The sequence below is a fragment of the Ovis aries genome, chromosome X (genome assembly GCF_016772045.2).
Source record: "Ovis aries strain OAR_USU_Benz2616 breed Rambouillet chromosome X, ARS-UI_Ramb_v3.0, whole genome shotgun sequence".
Classification (NCBI taxonomy): Eukaryota; Metazoa; Chordata; class Mammalia; order Artiodactyla; family Bovidae; genus Ovis; species Ovis aries.
This window is the reverse complement of record NC_056080.1, coordinates 11,371,136-11,396,255: the sequence shown is the minus strand read 5'-3', so window position 1 is coordinate 11,396,255 and position 25,120 is coordinate 11,371,136.

Below are 25,120 nucleotides of genomic sequence, written 5' to 3'. Positions count from 1 at the left end.
TGGGATTGCTCTCTGGAGATACCTTGCAATTCTCCATAATATAGAATATCTGAACTGCTAAAGGGATAATTTAACTACTGTAACTTTACTGAGAGGTAAACAGTGTCCTTTGAAAAGCACAAGTTTTTAATTTTAATGAAGTCCAATTTATCAATTTTTTTCTCTTACACTTAAAGCTTTTTGAGCCCTAAGAGATCTTTACTCATCTCCAAGTTACAAAGATATCCTGTGTTTATTTTAGAAGCTCTATAGGGAAAGGACTCAAATCAATAAAATCAGAAATAAAAAAGGAGAAGTCACAACTGACTCCACAGAAATACAAAGGATCATAAGAGACTATTATAAGCAAATATACACAAATAAAATGGACAACTTGGAAGAAATGGACAAATCCTTAGAAAATTATAACCTTCCAAGATTGAACCAGGAAGAAATAGAAAATATGAACAGATCGATGACAAGTACTGAAAATGAAACATTGGCGTAAAAACTTTCAACAAAGTCCAGGACCAGACAACTTCACAGGCAAATTCTACCAAACATTTAGAGAAGAGCTAACATCTAGACTTCTTAAACTCTTCCAAAAAATTGCAGAGAGAGGAACACTCCCAAACTCATTCTATGAGACCACCATTGCCCTGATACCAAAACCAGATAGATATTACAAAAAAAGAAGCTTGATAATTTCAACATTTACATTTAAGTCTATGATTCTTCCTGAATTAATTTTTTGCATAAGATATAAGAGTCCAAATTCTTATTTTTTAAAATATGTAACTCTAGTAGTTCTAGTGCCAGTGATAAAGAGGTCTAAGTATTTTTATTCCTATTATTTAAAAAAGCAAGACTTGAAAAGCCAAGCATTTTGCCCCAGCCACGTGACTGTCTGGGTGACTCCAAACTCCATGGTCTTTTCCTCTCATCACAGTACTTTCGATATCAATTGTGAATGTGACAGAACATTGTAAGTTCCTCTCATGTTGTCCCCTTCCTCCTAAGCAAACAAGAATAATATACCCCTCTCTTGTCTCACTGATCTTTTTCTCTCTCACATGTGGCATTCCCAGCTGCCATACCAAGTCTTTTAATCTGGCCATGATGATCTTTCAAAATTTATAGCATATCAAATGCAGGACAGTGAAAGAAAGAAAGAAAAAAACAAAACACTGAAGACACAGTGTCCAAGAAATAAACATCTTTATGTGAGAGATGATGTTGACAGACATTATGTGTGTCTGTGAGTGTTCAGTCGCTCAGTTGTGTCCGACTCTTTGTGACCCTATGGACTGTAGCCTGCCAAGCTCCTCTTTGTCCATGGGGTATTCGCAAGAATACTGCGATGGGTTGCCATTTCCTACTCCAGGAGATCTTCCCAACCCAGGGATCAAACCCACATCTCTTGCGTCTCCTGCATTGACAGGCGGAGTCTTTACCATTGCACCACTTGGGAAGCCCCACATTGAAAGTGAAAGTGAAGTTGCTCAGTCATGTCCAACTCTTTGTGACCCCATGGCCTATAGTCTACCAGGCTTCTCAGTCCATGGGATTTTCCAGGCAAGAATATTGGAGTGGATTACCATTTCCTTCTCCAGGAGATCTTCCCAACCCAGGGATTGAACCCAGGTCTCCTGCATTGTAGGCAGACGCTTTACCATCTGAGCCACCAGGGAAGTCCACATCTCTTGCATATCCTGCATTGACAGGTGGATTCTTTACCACTGTGCCACTTGGGAAGCCCCACATTAATTAGACATTAAAATTTTTCCGCAGAGGTCATGTTAACTCAAATAGCTGCCTAGGATAACACACCCAAGGCCTGAGAGGATAAATGATGGAGGGTGAAATTTTAAGGATTTTCAGTTCCCAAGCTTATCTCTGCAGATGTCTGTGCTAACCCTCATTTAAGAAGCCTTACATTAAACCTGTCATGTAAGCAGATCACTTGGCACCAATGTAATCATCCAGAGAAGTGCAAGCGTGGACCTTGAAATTGTATGGCAGCCTAGGGTTACAAGGTGGTTGGACAGATAACCCAGAATTTGCCTGTGTGAGACCAACTTAGAAGAGAACATTTAATGATTCCCATAGAGAATTTAGGGACCCTTGAACATATGTGCTTGGACTTCATCTGAATGAAACCTATTTAAGAAGGAGCAGAGGATAAGTAATCCAAACAGCAGAAAAGAAAGGTGGGAAGGCCTGGGAAGTGGTGGTGAATTGAGGTTCTGGTCTATTCATTCTTTCAAAATGAGGTCTTTAAAACCTAAGAAAGAGGAGGCAAGGGAGGAAAGCCTTCTCTACCCTTAAACTAGCAAAGCCCTGGTTTGGTTCCAGCAGTGTCTTGTGAGTCTCTCTTGTCCATATGGGTTCACAAAGACCAGGGAGGCTAAGGACCATACCCATTGCCAGTTCAATGGTATTATCCTGGCCAGGACTGCTTGGCCTGAATTGCTTTCTACAGGCAGCTCTTGTAGGCTGCCTTGCTAAGTCGCTTTAGTCATGTCTGACACTGTGTGACCCCACAGATGGCAGCCCACCAGGCTCCCCCCTCCCTGGGATTCTCCAGGCAAGAACACCAGAGTGGGTTGCCATTTCCTTCTCCAATGCATTAAACTGAAAAGTGAAAGTGAAGTTGCTCAGTCGTGTCTGACTCTTCACGACCTCATGGACTGCAGCCTACCAGGCTCCACCGTCCATGGGATTTTCCAGGCAAGAGTACTGGACTAAGTTGCCATTGCCTTCTCTGTGCAGGCTGCCTTACACCTGGATAAATATGGTTAATTTGTAAGGCACTGTGAAAGTGAAAGTCACTCAGTCTTGTCTGACTCTTTACGACCCCATGGACTATACAGTCCATCGAATTCTCTAGTCAGATACTGGAGTGGGTAGCCTTTCCCTTCTCCAGGGGATCTTCCTAATCCAGGGATCGAACCCAGGACTCCTGCATTGCAGGAGGATTCTTTACCAGCTGAGTCACAAGGGAAGCCCAGGAATACTGGAGTGGGTAGCCTATCCTTTCTCCAGCAGATCTTCCTGACCCAGGAATTGAACCAGGGTCTCCTGCTCTGCAGGTGGATTCTTTACCAACTGAGCCATCAGGGAAGGTCAGTGATATTATATGTATTAAATATAATATTAATCTTGTTTGAGGGTCATTATCTATAAATTCTTAAGGCCTTAGTTTTAAAGACTATTCATTATTTTTGTGACCAAGTGATTCATTTGATTATGCATGCTAGTGAGTCTTCAATAAACTTTCTCTATTTAGCTGTGCTACAAAATGGACCTCTCATTTTTTATACAGTGATAGCCACCCGAGTCAAGAATCCTAGGGCTCCAGTGATAATGCCCTAAAGATGGAGACATAAATATTCAGGTCTCATTGTGGGAAGACAAAAGTCAACTCATTGTTTAAGAGTGTTCCATTTCCCCTTGGTTTCCGAGAATGTTTGAGGCTCCTACTAATATGCTGACCGTCTCAATCAATACATTTGGCTCGAGGCATTTGTGTAGTCAATTCTCCATGACTACTCTTCGGCATCCTCTCTATATAAAATGGCTGGCTGTGTTCGGTTAGAACCTTCCTTTCCTCATCAATATATCAACGTTATACAACAGCCTGCAAGGCATTAGATGAAACAATTATGTTAACCCTAGTGGCTTGAGATTTCACAAATAATTCCCAAATCCTCTAACATTTAAAATGTCTCTCTATTTTATAGAGCTACTACAGGAAAATAACTTTTTAGGAAAACTTGGTCTGGGCTATAAACGTATTCTTAGACAAGTAAAATCTGTCATTATAGTCAAGATTGATTGACCTGTCTATGTATCAAATAGACTAGTGTAGGTAAAGGTTTATAAATTAATGACTAGTATGGATTGTCCCCTCATGTCTACCTCTTTATTTCAGTGTTTGAAATCTTGACTGCCTTTGACTGTGTGGATCATAACAAACTGGGAAATTCTTAAAGAGATGGGAGTACCAGACCACCTTACCTGCCTCCTGAGAAATCTCTATGCAGGTCAGGAAGCAACAGTTAGAACTGGACATGGAACAACAGACTGGTTCCAAATTGGGAAAGGAGTATGTCAAGGCTATATATTGTCACCCTGATTATTTAATTTACATGCAGAGTACATAATGGGAAATATTGGGCTGGATGAAACACAAGCTAGAATCAAGATTGCTGGGAGAAATATCAATAACCTCAGATACATAGATGATACCACCCTTATGACAGAAAGTGAAGAGGAAATAAAGAGCCTCTTGATGAAAGTCAAAGAGGAGAGTGAAAAAGTTGGCTTAAAGCTCAACATTCAGAACACTAAGATCATGGCATCTGGTCCCATCACTTCATGGGAAATAGATGGGGAAACAGTGGAAATAGTGTCAGACTTTATTTTTTGGGGCTCCAAAATCACTGCAGATAGTGACTGCAACCATGAAATTAAAAGATACTTGCTCCTGGGAAGGAAAGTTTTGATCAACCTAGATAGCATATACAAAAGCAGAGACATTACTTTGCCAACAAAGGTCCATCTAGTCAAGGCTATGGTTTTTCCAGTGGTCATGTATGGATGTGAGAGTTGGACTATAAAGAAAGCTGAGCACTGAAGAGTTGATGCTTTTGAACTGTGGTGTTGGAGAAGACTCTTGAGAGTCCCTTGGACTGCCAGGAGATCCAACCAGTCCATTCTGAAGGAGATCAACCCTGGGTGTTCATTGGAAGGAATGATGCTGAAGCTGAAACTCCAGTACTTTGGCCACCTCATGTGAAGAGTTGAGTCATTGGAAAAGACTCTGATGCTGGGAGGGATTAGGGGCAGGAGGAGAAGGGGATGACAGAGGATGAGATGGCTGGATGGCATCACTGACTCGATGGAAGTGAGTTTGAGTGAACTCCGGGAGTTGGTGACGGACAGGGAGGCCTGGTGTGCTGCATTTCAATTCATGGGGTCGTAAAGAGTCGGACACAACTGAGTGACTGAACTGAACTGAAGTTTATTTTCTATGTCTGTGAATCTATTCGTTTTGTAATTAAGTTCATTTGTATATTTTTTTAGATTCCACATATTAAGTGATACAATATTTATCTTTCTGATTCACTATACTCAATATGATAATCCCCAGGTCCATCCATGTTGCTGCAAATGGCATAATTTCATTATTTTTATGGCTGAGTAATATTCCATTTATAATATTCATATGTGTGTGTGTGTGTGTGTATATATATATATATATGTATATATATATATATATATATAAGACTTCCAGAGCTGGAACTATGAAGTATTCAAGACATCTGACTTGCTCTTTCCACTCTAGACCATCACCAAGGCAGGTCTTTTAAAGACAGTATTTAAACAGGGGACTAAACAGACTGGTTCCAAATAGGAAAAGGAGTACATCAAGGCTGTATATTGTCACCCTGCTTATTTAACTTATATGCAGAGTACATCATGAGAAACGCTGGGCTGGATGAAGCACAAGCTGGAATCAAGATTGCTGGGAGAAATATCAATAATCTCAGATATGTAGATGACACCACCCTTATGGCAGAAAGTGAAGAGAAACTAAAAAGCCTCTTAACGAAAGTGAAAGAGGAGAGTGAAAAAGTTGGCTTAAAGCTCAACATTCAGAAAATCATGGCATCTGGTCCCATCACTTCATGGCAAATAGATGGGGAAACAGTGGAAACAGTGTCAAACTTCATTTTTTTGGGCTCCAAAATCACTGCAGATGGTGACTGCAGCCATGAAATTAAAAGACGCTTACTCCTGGGAAGGAAAGTTATGACCAACCTAGATACCATATTGAAAAGCAGAGACATTACTTTGCCAACAAAGGTCTGTCTCATCAAGGCTATGGTTTTTCCAGTAGTCATGTATGGATATGAGAGTTGGACTGTGAAGAAAGCTGAGCGCTGAAGAATTGATGCTTTTGAACTGTGGTGTTGGAGAAGACTCCTGAGAGTCCCTTGGACTGCAAGGAGATACAACCAGTCCATTCTAAAGGAGATCAGTCCTGGGTGTTCATTGGAAGGACTGATGCTAAAGCTGAAACTCCAGTAGTTTGGCCACCTCATGCAAAGAATGGACACATTGGAAAAGACCCTGATGCTGGGAGGGATTGTGGGCAGGAGGAGAAGGGGACGACAGAGGATGAGATGGCTGGATGGCATCACCGACTCAATGGACATGAGTTTTGGTAAACTCCGGGAGTTGGTGATGGACAGGGAGACCTGGCGTGCTCCAATTCATGGGTTCGCAAAGAGCCAGACACCACTAAGCGACTGAACTGAACTGAGTCAAGATTTGACACTCAGATAGTTTCTTAAATACTTTTGGGGATGCATAGAAGTTATTGGCCTTATAAAAGTTCTATAGTAGAAAATTGTTTCTTATTTCAGCTCTTTTTTTTTGGAGGTTTAAAAAGGTTCAGTCTTTCTTTGGTTGAACACTGAAATAATTTCTTCTTATCTGCTTGTGAATCTTGCTAGAATTTTGGTCAGGTGGCTGCTGTGCCTGGTCTGTGTCAAACAGAAGACTACAGGAAGTCAGTATGATCTCCTCACCTGGTAGACTAACATATGACTCAGCTTTCCAGTAAAAGTGGAACCAGCCTGGCCCCCCAAAACCTGACCCTGAAACATTTTCAGCAACTGTGAGAGCCCAATGTTGCCACATGAATCTGTACAAGCATTCTTCGGGAAATTTATGCTAATTCTTTCTAGAATAGATATTAAATCATCCATGTCTGTAATGGGCTTCCCTGATAGCTCAGTTGGTCAAAAATCCACCTGCAATGCAGGAGACCCCAGTTCGATTCCTGGGACGGAAAGATCCATTGGAGAAGGGATAGGCTACCTACATTAGTATTCCTGGGCTTCCCTTGTGGCTCAGCTTAGTGAAGAATCTGCCTGCAATGCATGAGACCTCGGTTTGACCTCTGGATTGGGAAGATCCCCTGGAGAAGGGAAAGGCTACCCACTCCAGTTTTCTGGCCTGGAGAATTCCATGGGCTATATAAGTCCATGGGGTCGCAAAGAGTCGGACAAGACTAAGTGACTTTCACTTTTGCCTATATCTGGAGTTTCTGAACTCTACTTTTAGAAAGGGGTTGCAGTATCATGTTGTAAGTTTGAGACTCTGATTTGATGGCAATTTGCTTCTTTCTGTGGCTTTGTTTAACCCTTTATTACTTTTTCTCCATCACAGGGTGTTCATTTATACACTCGGTTAATAGAAAGGTTCTTGAACAGTGAACCTGAGTCACAGGGCACAAACCAATGATCACCTCTTCCCTCCACGAGAGGAGATTCTTGACTATTCTAAATTATCTCCAACATGAATGCAGGAGGCTCATAAGAACAGTCTTGATAATCTTACATGAGGCACTCTCTGCTTTTCTCTTTTTATTAGATTGTTTTACTCTGTCATGTCCTTACAAGCCACATTTGTATCTGTGTCATTAACCCTTTGATTCAACTTCACATATCCAAGAATATTCAGTGAGTGTTTCAATTTACAGTTTTGCAAGACTGCTTTTTCCTATACACCCATGTGTGCTTAGTCATCCAGTCGTGTCCGACTCTTTGTAACCCCAGGGACTATAGCCTGCCAGGCTCCTCTGTCCATGGGGATTCTCCAGGCCAGAAAACTAGAGTGGGTTGCCATGCCCTCCTCCAGGAGATCTTTGCAGTCCAGGGATTGAACCCAGGTCTCCTGCAGTGCAGGCGGATTCTTTACTGTCTAGCCACCAGGCAAGCCTATAACCATAACTAATCATTCATTCCTATCTATCTGTACTAATAATACAGCGTAGCTCATGGGATGTAATAAGGATTACACAAGTTTCTACCTATTTATTTTCTGTCTCCAAAGTCTACATAAAAAGAAAGGCTTTTATTTTCTGATGTACCATTTAAAATTATTTTCCTCTTTCTCTGCAGCTTTAACTCTTGTATCCGTTATCATCTTTGTTTCATACAATAGATGTTCTCACAGATACTTGAAATTTTTTCAGAAGGCAAAATCAGAGTTTCCTGGAAGGTATAAAGGTGAAAGATTGTATAAGCAGGCATTTCTGGTCATGAATAAGTTACTTGCTTCCTTGAAAATTCCAACTATCTTTGTGTACACATTTAGAATTGCAGTTATCAAGTTGGACAGAGATACCAGAGTCACTGGTGAAGGTAGCCAAAGGTTGGATTTAGTCTTGCCAAGACTTCTGTCACTGGCTCTTAAATTCGAGCACTTTTCTCATTGGGGAGAGAAGCTACTTTAGTTTCTTAAATAATCATTTTCATCAAACAAACATATCATACCATGAATTTCACTATTTTAATAAGCACCAGGGAAGTCCAATAGGCTCATTAGTATGCACCATTTTCCCTCTTTTTTTTTCACAAGTTTAGAGAAAAGAAACCATTCACCACTTTACTTTTATCAATCAAAATAATTGGACTGAAAATCAAATGAAACTTTTTGAGCCAATCAGTTATAATAATTGCTGTATGATTCATGTTGAGTGGGCTGTTGAAAAATAAGCTCTCTGGTTAATAGGCAGTATATTATGCTGGCTATTTCTAAAGGCTGCTGCTCCAAAAACAAATCTATTGCTGAAAGAAGTACACTGAAATGGGGAACAAATTGTGCATTAGAAGGCACTAGACTTATGAATGTCAGTCTGTAATGGAAAACGTATAATTCAGAAACATGCTTATTGGGAGGACAGACAAAACTTGAAGTCATAGGAAGGAAGGGCAGAGATGGAAAGAATCATTTACAAAGGGCTTCTGAATGTGATGGCCAACAACACTGAGGCTTTTTAAAAATCAATTTTACTGCTGGAGAGGATGTGGCAGAAAGGGAAGACTCCTACACTGTTGGGTGGATTTAAATTGGTGCAGTCACTATGGAAAACATTATAGAGGTTCCTCAAAAAACTAAAAATAGAGCTACCATATGATCTAGCAATCCCACTCCTGGGCATGTATCTAGAGAAAAACATGGTTCAAAAAGATGCTTGCACCCCTATGTTCACTGCAGCACTATTTAAAATAGCCAAGACATGGAAACAACCTGAATGTCCATCAACAGAGGAATGCACAAAGTAGATGTGGTTCATCTATACAATGGAATACTACTCAGCCATCAAAAATAATGAAATAATGCCATTTGCAGCAACATGGATGGACCTAGAGATTACCATACTAAGTGAAGGAAGCCAAAGACAAATATCATTTGATATCACTTAGATGTGGAATCTAAAATATGATACAAATTACATATCTAGGAAAGAAAAAAAGACTCACAAAGAGAACAGACTTGGGATTACCAAGGGGGAAGGGGAGTAGGAAGAGGGAATGATTGGAAGTTTGGGGTTAGCAGATGTAAACTATTAAACATAAGGATGGATAAACAACAAGGTCCTACTGTATAGCATAGGGAACTATATTCAATATCCTATAATAAACCATAATGGAAAAGAAAAAAAATTAAAAGTGTATCCACCAATTCTTTGAAACTTTCCCTCTTCAAAACATGGAGACTAATTCCCCTCCCCTTGAGTGTAGGTTAAACTTAATGACTCACTTCTCAATAAGAGAATATGCCAAAAGTGACTTGTGTGACTTCTGAGACTAGATGGTATCAGCATGGTGGTTTCCTCCTTCCTCCCTTTCTCATGGCTTAGCTGCCAAGTTATTAGGATGCTCAAGCAATCCTATGGAGAATCCAGTGGTGAGAAACTAAGGCCTCCTGCCAATCACCACTGAGTACACCATTTTGGAAGGGGATCTACTAGCCCCAGTTGAGCCTTCAGATGATGCAACCCCATGAGAGACCCTGAGACAGAATCACCTGGCTTCCTGACCCCTAGAAACTGTGAGCTAAGATACGTTTATTATCTTGAGCCAAAACTTTTCTGGGTAATTTGTTATAAGGTGGTACCTAACTAAGGTAGAGCCTCAGTGTGTCATTATGTGGGTCCAGTTTCAGGGTCTGGGGAGTTTTCTCCTCTTACCCTCCTATCTAACAGCAATATAATGCTTCATATAGGAAGAGGCACTGAAGAAACCTCCCCGAACTCCTGGTATTGGAGGATGTAACATATGACTCTTTATTCCCTTGCTGAGTCAAAAGGGTTTTTTTTGCTGAAGTGATTTTCCATGTGGGGGAGGAGCACTACTTGGCCTGTATGTATTCTAGTGACAGAAACTTCTTTAGGAAGTTTGTAAACCCAGAACCTCCAACTCAATAAAGGATTGCATTTAATCCTGCAATGATCCTATGATGTAGGTACTAGTTGCCTGACCTCAAAGTCATGGGAATTGAAATGCTATGTTTTAGGGATGTACACAAATTTGGGGAAACAGTAAAGGTCTTGTGGATTTTTCTCATAAATATCTGATGACTTCTGCATTGTAGAAGAGACAAAGCAAGCCATTAAGAGGGGAATAGATAGAAGGCACTGAGCACCGGGAGAAGGTGCTCTCCTGGCTCCGAAAAGAGGCCCTCTTAAGGACTGCTTCCTGAAAGGCTGTTTGAAGGCCTAATCAACTTGACATGGTCCTCAACCCCTCATTCCCTGGATGCCTTGGAAACCCTGCCAGCTCGTGCCTAAACAATGGGCCTCCACAGGGCTACTTTCCTTTGAATTTCTGCCTCCTTTGAAGGAAGCAGCTGAAGGTTTTGCAGGGCATAAGGGGCTGATCCCTATATTCTCAAAGACACTGTGAGCTGGGAAATAGAATGGCTCTGTTTGGAGACTTATGTTGTGTCAGGAATTTGTCAACCACCATCTGTGGAAATTACATGACAGGGCTGAACCCGATATGGGATGTAACAGGCACCCCAGACATGCTGTTCTACAGCAAAGGGCGTCCACTGCTCTGGCTGGGCTTCGAAAAGGAAAGCACCAGTGATCTGAAGCCAAAGAGATCCTTGTCTCTCTCTTAGTCTTGGTTCTACTACTAACAAGCTGTGTCCCTTCACTTTAAATGTTTCTCTCTTTATCTGCAAATGCAGATAAAATATTTTCTCAGATCTTTTCTGGCTCTGACACTAATTCCTCCAGACAGTTGTAAAAGCCTCCAATCCTTGAAGTGAATGGATCCACATTGTTTTCTTTGGGTATTTTCACAAGTATTCTCCTTGGTAAACTAGAGCTTTTCTCAATTAGTGTTGGGTTTGTGAAGACAAACTATTCAGCTGTGAAAGATGGAATATACTTGGTTTACCTTTGGTCTTCCTGGAAATATCCAGAAAAAATGATGGAAGGCTGTTTATGAATAATTCCCGTTTGGTTAATGTTGTATAACATCTCAGAGTCATTTTATTTTATCTATTTGTGTAATGGAAATGTTTCTTTTTTATGGAAGTATAGTTAATTTACAATGTTTGACAGTCATTTTAAAAATATAAAGAAGTCTTTATTTGAGGAAAACCTGATAATTAGGAGGCCTGGCTATGTGCTCATGTGCATCAAGCAGTTAAGATTTTCCATTTGTTGGAGAGGAGGAGGATTTTTTACATCTGTAAAACAACTCAGGAAATGTACATCAAATACTACTATCTAGACACTTCTAAGGGGAGCTAAAGCAGAGGATATGGAAGAAGGCCCCAAGGGGTCCTGCTCAGTTACAATTCCCCCTTTTCTCTGATACTCCTCAATCTTGAGAGAATAAGCTTTGAACAAAAAATGGCATAAAGGTTCAGGTAAGGAAGTTACTCATAAACTTCACAGAGGCACCCACATTAATGGTTGGTAGTCTCGGAGTCTGACACAGATACTCCATTTTTACTTCCAAATACATTTCTCTTCTCAACAGGCAAAGGTGAGGTCACCATTAGTGATTTTAAAGCTTTTCTAGATATGAGAAGATGCAGGAATTTGGGCTCATACATTCTTCTGAAAATTATGTAACTATCTGAGGACCTGTTTTGCCAGTTTTTCCCAGAGCACAGAAGGCTTCATTCCTGACCTCCACCTTGAACTCCTTTCAGGGGGTGTTGAGGGTCAGCAGCTGCAGTGGAGAGGTAGGGCTCCTGCTGTTGCTGTTTAGTCACTCAGTCGTGTCTGACTCTGCGAGCCGAGCCTCCTGTATTTGCAGGCAAATTCTTTACTGCTGAGCTACCAGGGAAACCCAAAGACTAAAGAGAGTATGATTCAAAACTTCAAGAGATAAGTTTAAAAAGTCTGAGTTTTCCTCATCGTCAGAACATTCTCTGACCTAAATCATAGCAATGTTTTGAGTCCATCTCCTAAAACAAAGGAAATAAAAGTAAAAATAAACACATGGGACCTAGTTAAACTGAAAAGCTTTTGCATAGCAAACGAAACCACAGACCAAATGAAAAGACCATCTACTTAATGGGAGAAAATATTTGCAACTGATTTGTAAACAGCTCATACAACTTAACATTAAAAAACAAACAACTCAGTTAAAAAATGGGCAGATCTGAATAGACATTTTTCCAAAGTGGAAATGCAGATGGCCAACAGGCACATGAAAAGATGCTCAACATAGCTAATCACCAGGCAAACACAAATCAAAATCACAATGAGATTATCACCTTATACCTGTTAGAATGTCCATCATCAAAAAGAATCGGGGTCTCCTGCATTGCAGGCAGATTCTTTACCAACTGAGCTATGAGGGAAGCCCTCAAAAAGAACACAAGTAACTAACATTGGCAAGGATATGGAGAAAAGGGAATGTAAATTGATGTAGCCACTAGGGCATTTCTCAAATAATTTCTCTTTGAAAACAGACTGAGCACCAATATAGTATTGGAAAAGGGAATATTTTATTTGTGACTCAGTTATTAACTTAATAAGGAGTCAATACAGGCTATAGGGGATATTTCACTTTTTAATTTCTTCTCTGGTTTATTTCCTCAAAGTGACCAAAAGTAAATGACCATTTACAGAGAGCAAATACTGCTTTTCCCCAGAAATTCCTAATGTATGTGTTCATTTTAGTTTAACATAGTTGTACTAAAAATGACAGAAATAATGACCTAGGCTTCTGTGGTGTTTTCCTTCTGGAGAAGGAAATGGCAACCTACTCCAGTATTCTTGCCTGGGAAATCCCATGGACAGAGAAGCCTGGTGGGCCGTAGTCCATGCGATCACAAACAGTTGGACACAACTTAGCAACTAAACCACCACCACCAGAGAAAATGTACAATGCATGCATTAACATGGATGGGCCTAGATTATCATACTAAGTGAAGTAAGCCAGACAGAGAAAGACAAATACTATATGATATCACTTACATGTGGACTCTAAAAATAAAAAAAAAAAGAAAGAGACAAGCGAATTTATTTGGGACTTCCCTTGTGGCTGAAAAGGTAAAGAGTTTGTCTGCAATGCAAGAGACCCAGGTTTGATCCCTGAATCAGGAAGATGCCCTGGAGAAGGGAATGGCTACCCAGTCCAGCATTCTTGCCTGGAAAATTACATGGACTGGTGGGCTACAGTCCATGAGGTCACAAAGAGTTGGATACAACTCCTATTTATTTACAAAACAGAGACTCACACACACAGAAAACAAAGCAAGCAGAGAACAAAGACCGAGTTCAGCAAGCTTCCTTTTAAGAGCACAATTTCTCTCCCTCTCTGGTGGTGGTGGTTTAGTTGCTAAGTTGTGTCTGACTCTTTGTGACCCCATGGACTATAGTCCACCAGGCTTCTCTGTCCATGGGATTTCCCAGGCAAGAATACTGGAGCAGGTTGCCATTTCTTTCTACAGGGGGTCTTCCTGGCCCAGAGATTGAACCCATGTCTCCTGCAATGCACCAGATTCTTTTACCACTGAGCCACCAGGGAAGCCCCTTCTCCCTCTCTATTCCCTTCTAATGTGAGAATGAAAAAGAATTAACAAGTGGTAGCAAGGGCCTGCACGTCTTCCTCCTACTCTTTCCATAGAGGACACAAGACAGGGCTGAGCAGTGTTTCCATTCCTTCTGGAATTCCAAGGTGATGTTGGCCTGAACTTGCATGGAACATTGCGCTGCTCACTTGGGTGTAACCTGACACATGATGTCATTGTCAGCCGTCTGGATTCATCAACTCCAGCTGCCAGATTCTCTGCTCTGTGTGGGGGTTCAAGCCTCCTCATCTGTTCCTGGCCCCCCCCCCCTTTTCTCTGCTTGAGCCTCCAGCCATGCCAGATGGCTCTTTTTTGGTATCAGAGATCATTTTTCTCTGATCAATGTCTCAGCCCCAGTCTGTGCTGAACAATTCAAACCACCTCCATCACTTTCATTCCTTTCGGCATTTTCAGAGACTGATTTCCATGACACATGCATACGTGTGTGCATGTACATAGTGACCACAATGCACACACATATAGAACTTCATTCTTTTTGACTTTCACACACCCCACAACCCAGGCTCGGAAACAGTATTTCTTCAATACTCTTGAACTTGGGTTCTCTACAGTGGCTGTGGATAGAAACAGGGCCTCTGACATGTTGAGGATCATCTCCAAAACCCTTCTCTACTACACTTGAATACTTAGAAACTACAAAAAGTCAAGTTTACCAGCCCCTAGGGTTTATTCTATATCCTGCTGATCTGGTCAAGCAACTTCATTTTTGGCTCTGGGAAAACTTGCTCATAATTACAATACTCAAGTTCCAACAACGTAGGGATTTTCAGGAGTGGTTGAGAAAGACGCAGCAGCTCCCAGACTCTGCCTGGCAGCTGGAGCCCTGAGCCAACGACTGTTCTCACCAGCAAACCATGGGTTGGGCTTCTGAATAATGTCTTTCACCACACCTGCGATGATCACAGTCATCTTCATGGATGAAAGGGCATAACTGATACAAATGTGTCACTTCCTTGAGGGAATATTTTAAAGCAACAGTAGTTTTCATTTACTATTTTAGGTCTGATAGTTAGCACTGTTTTTTCAATGATGATGAAAGCGGTTCTCTTTAAGACAATATCTAATATAGTCTATTTGGCTTCCCTTGGCAATCCTTATGCTTCATATATGTGAAAAAATATTACTTATATTGCAGGGATTCTCAGCCAGGGGTGATTCTGCACCTTCCCCACCCATCCTGGGGGGAGGTGCTACCCAGCATCTAATGGGTGGAGTCAGGAATGCTGTTCAGCATCCTATAGTGCCCAGTCAGCCTAACCTCCACCAAGAGCAAAGAACTGCCTGGCCCAAATGTCAACAGTGTCCAGACTGAGAAGCCCAGCTCTATCAGATTATGAATTATTTACACCATCTGATGAAGCCCTGCTCCTTATAAAGGAGCACCTAAGACTGTAGACTGAGGAGCCTGGCAGGCTACAGTCCATGGGGCTGCAAAGACTTGGACACAACTGAGCAACTAAGCACGCAAGAGTATAGGATTTCAGGTGTGAGGCCATGCTTCTTACAAAATGTTTTGAGCCAGGTGAAGTCTCACCCTAGAAACCTAAAGCTGTACCTGTATCTTGGCTAACTTCTAGGCACCAACAAGATTTCTATTTAATTTTGGTAGGTCTCTGGAGCATGAGGCCTTCCTCTTCCTCTTCAGAGCTTTTTCCAAGACTAAGTATTGGATGGGGAGGCCTGGTGTGCTGCAGTTCATGGGGTCGCAAAGAGTTGGACACAACTGAGTGAACTGAACTGAAGGATTTTATTGGGCTTCCCAGGTGGCGTGAGTGGTAAAGAATCTGCTTGCCAATGCAGGATATGCAGGAGACATGGGTTCCATCCCTGGGCAGGGGAGATCCCCTGGAGGAGGGCATGGCAACCCACTCCAGTATTTTTGCCTGGGAAATCCCATGGACAGAGGAGCCCCGGCAGGCTACAGTCCATGGATCACAAACAGTCGGACACGACTGAGCACTTACTTAAGGATTTTATTAGCCTGTAGTTCCTTGGTACAGTTTAATCATACTCCTTAAGAAACAAACAGAATTGTGTATAATAACAACAGACACCTCGATTAAACAGTCAGGAGACCAGAGGGGGCGCTCTCGTGCCCTTCAATGACAGCCAAGTCCAACAGGAGGAAAACCCCTCTTTCCTGGCAAGGGCTCAGCCAATGGAAAGCATGGACTCTGTTTACTATAGCTCTATCACCTCTACAAAAATGTTCCTCCCCTGACATGTGGAGGCTTACCCATGGCTTGCCAAGGTTGCAGACCCTGGACTGCAATTCTCTGCTGATAGCTAATAAACCCATCTTTCCTGGAGAAGTATCTGGCAGTCTGATTATTTCAGGTCAGCAAACAGAAAACAAATATGCAGAAAACAAATGCAAGATCTTATAAGACTGATTTCTTTGGTGTAAAAAAGTAATAATGGTACCAGCTGGGTTTGGGAGGAACTTGTGACCCTGTGAAGGTTTTCATAGGTCAATTTGCCTTCTTTTTGTTCTAAGTCATGAAACTTCTACAAAGCCAGCCTCACCCATGAAGTTCCATTTTCGTTCATCTTCAGAGCCAATGTTCAAGGGAGTGTTTTTTTTTTTTTTTAATTGTCGTAAGCTCTCATTCTCATTAAAAAAAAAAGTGATCAGTATATATTCTCTTAAAAATGAAATGAACAATAAACCTCAAAACCCACATTTTGGGATCAGCATTTCCAGATTACAGCATTATACAAGGATGACAGTTCAGTTTTAGTCTCTCCGAAATATCATGCTGCTCCTACTAGTGGAATATACAGGGCCAGGCCTTCTTTGGTGGACATGTGATGCTTTTCAAGAAAGTGTTCAAGAAAACAACCAGGTGATTTTTATCTCTAGAAAGTTTCTAGTATAGCTTCTAGTTCTCAGGAAGAAATAGACTGTTAAGGATGCTGTATTTTTAAGTGGGATGATGGTGTTTAGGTATGTTTTTAAAATTATCTTTAGAGTTAAATTCTTAACTATTTATGGGTTAAAACAATATAATGTTTGGAAAGTGCTTCAAAATAGTTCAGGAGAAAAGGTATGGATGAAATGAAGTTGGCCATGAGTTTATAACTGTTTTAAACTGATGATGAATACATGAAGGTGTATGTATTCTAATCGAAATGCTCCAGTGGACTGGGAGTAATTGATGACAAAGAAGAGAAAGGAAATGGCCTAACAAAAAAAAATATTTAAGACATGATAGACTGCAGTGAGGTATTACCTCACACTGGTCAGAATGGCCATCATCAAAAAAAGTCTACAACAATAAATGCTGCAGAGGACGTGGAAGAAAGGGAACCCTCATACACTGTTGGAGAAGGCAATGGCACCCCACTCCAGTACTCTTGCCTGGAAAATCCCATGGATGGAGGAGCCTGGTGGGCTGCAGTCCATGGGGTCGCTGAGGGTCAGACTCGACTGAGCGGCTTCACTTTCACTTTTCACTTTCATGCATTGGAGAAGGAAATGGCAACCCACTCCAGTGTTCTTGCCTGGAGAATCCCAGGGACGGGGGAGCGTGGTGGGCTGCTGTCTATGGGGTCACACAGAGTCGGACACAACTGAAGTGACTTAGCAGCAGCAGTAGCAGCATACACTGTTGGTGGGAATGTAAACTGGGACAGCCACTATGGAGAAGAGTATGGAAGTTCCTTTAAAAAACTAAAAATAGAGCTACTCTATGATCCAGCAATCCAACTACCAGCCACATACCCTGAGAAAACCATAATTCAAAAAGACACATGCACCCCAGTGTTCATAGAAGCACTATTTACAATAGCCAGGACATGGAAGCAATCTAAATGTCCATTGACAGATGAATGGATAAAGATGATGTGGTATGTATTAACACACACATAAATTACTCAGCCATAAAAAAGAATGAAATAATGCCATTTGTAGCAATATGGATGGGTCCTGAGATGATCATACTAAGTGAAGCAAGTCAGAAATAGAAAAGCAAATACACGATTATTACTTAATATGTGAAATCTAAAAAAAGATACAAATGAACTTACTTACAAAACAGAAACAGACTCACAGACTTAGAAAACAAGCTTATGGTTACAAAAGTGGAAAGAGGTGGGAGGGATAAATTAGGAGGTTAGGATTAATAAATACCCACTACTACATATGGGGTCAGAAAGAGTCAGACATGACAAAGGACTGAGCAGTCCATATAAAGTACTGGAAGGAATTTAAGAAGAGAGGTTTCTAAACAAGGAAACACTCTAATAGTCTGTATGCAAAAGAACATAACAAAGGAAAATGATGTATAAATAAAACAAGAGATTACACCTGAAACTAACACAACATTGTAAATCAACACTGCTCCAATATAAAATGAAAATTTTTGAAAAGACATGATGGGATAGGAGGTCGATTTGAGAGGCTAGAATGTCTCAAGTAATCCCTATAAATTCAGCCTGATCCTTGAGCGTATTGAAAAGCCGGCTGCAGACCATTTTACAGGCACCGCTTAACATACTGGGAGCCACACTGGACATACTTTCCTTCTTTATATGTCAAGGGTTTATTGAAATTGTGAATCAATTTTCTTTTTCTAAAATCTTGGCCTTGTAAGGCTGATATCTGGGCCAGTATGGTCAAAGAGTTTACAATAACATTTTGGTTGATGTCACGCAGCCTACTCCCCAGACGGTTCAGGCTCCATCGTAATGTTTCTGCCCAGAGGACAGGAGCGGTGAAGCTTTCAAGCTCCTATTTTTTTCCCCTCAGACTGAACTAGTGAGCCTAAAACCAGCAAACAGAAGAAGTTAAACAGAGGAACCACCTTGGAAGTGACGGCATAACATCAGAGAAGAGCCAGATATATTTTTGGTTTTAATATTTTTAAAATCATTCTTTTTGCCACATTTTTTTTCTCTTTTAATCCTTATTTTTCTAACATTTTGAATAACCTTTTTTAACAAACACCATACTCTTTGGATGGCGGTGTTTTTTTTTTTTTTTAATAATTCTTTTTTTTCTTCCTTTTCCTTCTGCTTTAATATTGTATCTTTGAAAATCCAACTCTCCTTTTTAATCTTTGTTGTCAATTTCAACATTTAAACCTTCACTACCCAAGTTTAACAGATTACTGGCTTTTCCCTCTCTGGCTCTCCTTTTTCTCCACCAGGTGGCCTCTGTCTCTTTCTCCCCCATCTCTTCTCTATCCAACTTAATCTCTGTGTGTTCCAGACGGTAGAGAACACCTAAGGAACTGGTTACTGGCAGGATTTGTCTCTCTCCTACTCATTCCTCTCTTATCCTCCTGGTCACCTCTGTCTACTTCCTCCCTCTCTCTTCCCCGTAACTCTGTAAATACCTCTGAGGTCCAGACTATAGAGCGCACATGAAGTGACTACTGGCTAGCTTGCTCTCTCCTCTCTTGATCTCACCACATCTCATTCCAGTTACCTCTAACTACCCCTCCATCTTCTCTTCTCCTTGTAACTCAGTGAACCTCTCTGAGTGTCCCTCAAGGTGAGAAACTTTTCATCTTTAACCTAGATGTTTTATCATCGGTGCTGTAGATGGAGAAGTCTAGAGCTACTGAAAATAAAACTCCATCTTTAAACCCAAAGCCTGAAAACATTAGAGAACTCTTGAATTCAGGGAACAATAGGAGCTCAGCCTTCATACCTACACTGAAACCAAGCTCCACCCAAGGGCCAACAAGTTCCAAAACAAGACATACCACCCAAATCAGCAACACAGGAACACTCCCTGAGCCTCATACAGGCAGCTAAAATTATCCATTTTGATGTCTCATAACCCATTACACTCCACTGCACTCAGAGAAGAAACCCAGCTCCACCCAAACTCCAACACAAGCCTCCCTAACCAGTATGACAAGCCACTGTAGAACCCCCATTGAGGGCTCCATAATGAGAACTCTTATCAGAATTGGCCACCCCAAAACGCAGCCCAGATGAAGGAATACTCAGCAGGTAAAGGAACAGGAGAGTTGCCCACCAACCGAGGAAGAAAGGAATCTCTTTCAATATTGATAGTGAATCTTGAAATCAAAATGGAAACACAGATAAATAGCCTAGGATTGAGAAGATGCAAGAAAGGTTTGGGACCTAGAAGAAAATCTCAATATGAATATAAATGAGATCAGAAACACTCTGGAGGCAACAAATAGCAGAATAACAGAGGCAGAAGCGTGAAATAGAAGATAGAATGGTAGAAATAAATGAATCAGAGAGCAAGAAAACGAATTAAAAGAAACGAGAATCTCAGAGACCTCCAGGGTTCGAATGGAGTAAAGAAGAAGATCATGAGCATCTTGAGGAGATAATAGTTGAAAACAAAATAAGGTAATCACCCAATCCAAGAAACACAGAGATTCCAAATAGGATAGGCAAACACCCCAAGACATATTAATCAAATTAACAGATCAAACACAAAGAACAAATATTAAAAGCAGCAAGGGAAACAAATAACACACAAGGGGATTCCCATAAGGATAACAGCTGATCTGTCAATAGAAACAGGCCAGGAGGGAATGGCAAGACATACTTAAAGTGGAAAGACAACCTACAGCTTACTGTAAGCAGATCTCATTCAAATACGAAGGAGAAATCAAAGCTTTACAGACAAGCAAAACTGAGATTCAAACCAAACCAGCTCTCAACAAATTCTTATTCCAGAAACACGAATGTATAAACCTACCCCAGGTTGGGGGCCATACTTATCAATGTTACAAGTAAATGGTTGAACCCATTGAAAAGACATGCTGGCTGAATGGACCAAGACATATGCTGTTACAAGTGACACCTCCAAGACACATACAGACTGAAAGTCCAGCCTTATACCTTTCGAATAGAGACCAGTGGCAGGAGTGGCAATTCCCGATGTTTTGGCAATCAAAGCCACTCAAAGACAAAGGAACAATCCAAGAAGAAGATATCAATTATAAATATATATGCTGAGGAGACAGATGAAACAAATGCTTATCTGAATCAACTTCACAATAATCTCTTTGCCCCACACACCATGGACATAAAACAGAAAATTGGAAAGAAAGCCTTTAAATGAACATTAGAAGTTAGACCTAATTGATATCTATAGTTATTACAAAATATTTCACTTTTTTCAAGTGCCATGTCGGACAGTACATCCTGGGCCTATCTAAACTTATAAATTCTCTCTTCCCCACTACTGACCATAACCATATTAGTCTCTATTCAGGAGCCTATTTTTTTGTTGAATACCACTTCTGTAACTTTTTTCATTCTGATAGTCTATTTACTAATGACTATGTACTAGGTACAGTTCCTATAGGAAATGCAAAATTTTCTACAACCTAACACCGACCTTCAGAATGCTTCAAACCTCATTGGGAAAAAAAATTCCAACTATTAACAAAAAATGTCATGCGGTGGTGAAAGGCAGATTACAAATGCTCAGACTTGAAGGGAACTTCATTTTGGTTGCTGTTTGGGAGGAAACAGACAACAAGAAACAAAGAATAAGAGACTACTCTCAAGTGTTGGTTCTAAATGAAACTGGAAGAAATGTTCTTGGAAGACAATTAATGAAGGACTTAAAAACCTCACAAGTGGGATACTAATCATAAATCTAGCAAACAATCCCAGGTATGGTTCCAAAGCCCAAGGGGTCTTATAAACTGTGAGGGATACTGGTTAACTTGAGCTGCAAAATGACAAAGATCACAAAGCTAAGGCTTTTGGAAGGAAACCTTGCCAATCAAAATCAACATTAAAGTATACACCATTGGGCTTTCCCAGGGATAGTTCTTGAAATCCAAAATCAATCAAATTTTTAACAAAATTGATTCATATGATTCCAGATGCAGAGAATTTGCATTTCATTTATGATTCTGAAAGCACTGTTCAAATAATAAACTATTAGACAAAACCCACAGCATTACCTTGGAAAGATTTCCAGTCAGGAAAAGAAAAGCCAAAACCACTTTAGTTCAAGTTTGGAGCGAGCAGAAAAAATGGTCCAAAATGAAAAGAAGAAGGCTCATGTAATAAGATTCTACAAATATGAAAATTGCTATTCTAATGAATAGTAAAGCTGAGGATCTTGAAATTTTGCAATCAGAATAATGAAAAAATGGGAGTGAGCAAAAATGGGAGCAGTTAGGATTTAAATCTACAAACAAGGATTGCTGTTGTTCAAAGAGGATTAGTGTCTGTTCATTTGCTCAATGTGAAAATGCTAGCTTTCAAATCTGTCCCCTATCATCTACCAGCTTTCAAGACTAGACAAATAATTTCAAGATTTGCAAAATACAAACAATGTGCCTTGGTGATGGATAGACATTTTCAGGCTTTCAAAGACAGACATGATATCTCTGGCACAGACAGACATTTTTGTTCCTTGGTAGATATAGATAGGGGGTTAGCCCTGAGTAATCTGAATATATATGAAGCAATAATATTTTGCCTTATCTATGTCCTGTCATATCAATGCAAATTATACCTTAAAAATATCTACATAGATACCATCATCTCACCACTCTTCCCTGGTGGCTCAGACAGTAAAGGGTCTGCCTACAATGGTAACCCACTCCAGTATTCTTGCCTGGAAAATCCCATGGACGGAGGAGCCTGGTAGGCTATAGTCCATGGGGTTGCTAAGAGTCGGGCATGACTGAGTGACTTCACTTTCACTTTTCACTTTCATGCGTTGGAGAAGGAAATGGCAACCCACTCCAGTGTTCTTGCCTGGAGAATCCCAGGGACGGGGGAGCGTGGTGGGCTGCCGTCTATGGGGTCACACAGAGTCGGACACAACTGAAGCGACTATAAATGCTGGAGAACAGAACAAATTGCAGTGAGTTTTAAAAAATTCTTAGGTTCTCCAGCAGTTGGCCATGATGGAGGTCCACTATCATTGGTCCATTAAGTGGAGACAGCTTGGAATCAGATCACAGAATGTTAGATCTGGAAGGGAGCTAGTCTAGTGTTTCTCCACGTGTGGTTGAGAAACAATCCGTGTGGGCATGTCCTGAGTTTTCTTCTGAACAAAAGAAAGGGGACTTCTCTGGTGGTCCAGTGGTTAAGACTTCACCTTCCAAAGCAGGGGGTGTGGGTTCAATCCCTGGTCAGGGAGCTAAAATCCCACATGCCTCAATATTGTAACAAATTCAATAAAGATTTTTAAAATGATCCATGTTAAAAAAAAAAAAACACTGAAAAAATAATAAGGAATTTTGTAGTCTTATAAATTTATATAATCCTGAGTTAAAAAGTTAAACAGATTCACTTATTGCAAGGATTCTCAGAGGCTTCATTCTTCCCGAAGGGCATAGGGACAAGCAGATGCATTCTTGTATCTCATCAGATCATTTTTCTATGAAATACACTCAGACAAAGGGAATGATCTGGACCAGCTCCTTCATTTATCTTTAAACAACAGCATCTCAAGTTTAGTGAGGTAAAGAAAGATACCTAACATCATATACAGACAATAAAACACTGAAGCGTAGAAACAAGTCTCCCAACTCTATGGAGAGTGCCCTTTTCAGGCCCCCACTCTGTGAAAGCTATACCCCCATTTTAGACAAACAGTCACCACGTCCACTGTACATTTGGGACAACCCAGTGTGTATAGTTGGAATACACCCAGTGGAGCAATACTGAGGACCCCCAAAGTCAAAGGGATCAACTGCTAAGCTTGCAGTGCCATGAGGACATGATGTGATAGTGACCAATGAAAAAGTTGTGGTTGGAACTAATCTTGCACAGGAGAGAAAAATCTGCTACTCCAAAATGCATCTCTTTGGCATGAGGATTAATTTAAGCTGATTGTTTTTAAGAAACAGACAACTCAGGAAGTTTTCTTTTATTTGCCCCTCTCCCCGTCTTGGCTCAGATGGTAAAGAATCTGTCTGCAGTGCAGGAGTGAGTGAAGTGAGTGAAGTCGCTCAGTCCTGTCCGACTCTTTGCAGCCCCATGGACTGTAGCAGCCTACCACACTCCTCTGTCCATGGGATTTTCCAGGCAAGAGTACTGGAGTGGGTTGCCATTTCCTTCTCCAGAGGATCTTCCTGACCCAGGGATTGAACCTAGGTCTTCCACATTGTAGGCAGACGTTTTACCGTCTGAGCCACCAGGGAAGTACAGGAGACCTGGGTTTAATTTCTGGGTTGGGACGATCCCCTGGAGAAGGAAACGGCAACCCACTCCAGTATTGTTGCCTGGAGAATCACATGGACAAAGAAGCCTGGCATGCTGCAGTCCATGGGGTTGCAAAGAGTCAGACACAACTCAGCAACTAACACTTTTAGCTATTTAAAGAATTTATATAAAGGACCAGAATAAAGCAGTCCCCAGACATATCTTCAAAGATTATGGGGTGAGGTGTAGTCGGGACAACTGGGCAGGCCTAAAGACCAGAGTCCACTCAGTATCCCATTGTCTCTGCAGGACCCAGCAAACATTTGTTTACCGAATGAGTGCTTTTCCATCTCCATGTCATTTGCCTTCCTCCCTAATGAAGTCCCAAGTGACTACCCCCAACCTTCTCTTTTCTCTTCAACTGAAGATGGTATTCAAGGTGAGGGTTTTGGCCATTTTGGTGAGTGACTTAGTTTTCCTGGGTCTCTCCCATGTTTGCATGTCATTAAACTTTTGTTTGATTTTCTCCTGTTAATCTGCCTCATGTCAATTTAATTCTAGGTCAGCTGGAAGAACTAGAAAGGCCGAAAATGTCTTCCTCCCTGACGTTTATAACCATTATATTTGTGAAACTGAAAGTGCTAGTCACTCAGTTGTAGCTGACCCTGCAACCCCATGGATTGTAGCCCACTAGGCTCCTCTTTCCATGGAATTCTCCAGGCAAGAATACTGGAGTGGGTTGCCATTTACTTCTGCAGGGGATCTTCTCCACCCAGGGATCAAACCCGTGTCTCCTGCATTACAGGTGGATTTTTTTTTTTAACCACCTGAGCCACCAGGGACTCATATCAGTGTATTAACATTACCTGTATTATACTGCAACACAAAGTTTTGTGCAAAGGTCTCAATTTTTTATAGAGACTTTCTGAAAGTGACAGTTGCTCAGTCGAGTCTGGCTCTTTGCAACCCCATTCTACATGAATGTTGTTCTAGGATTTGGACATGTGGTTTACATGTATATACATATCTACATTAAGCATGAGCTAGAGGGTAGCAAAAGAGAATGCTTAGCAGATGGGTGTTAGGAGTGAAGTAAATTGCT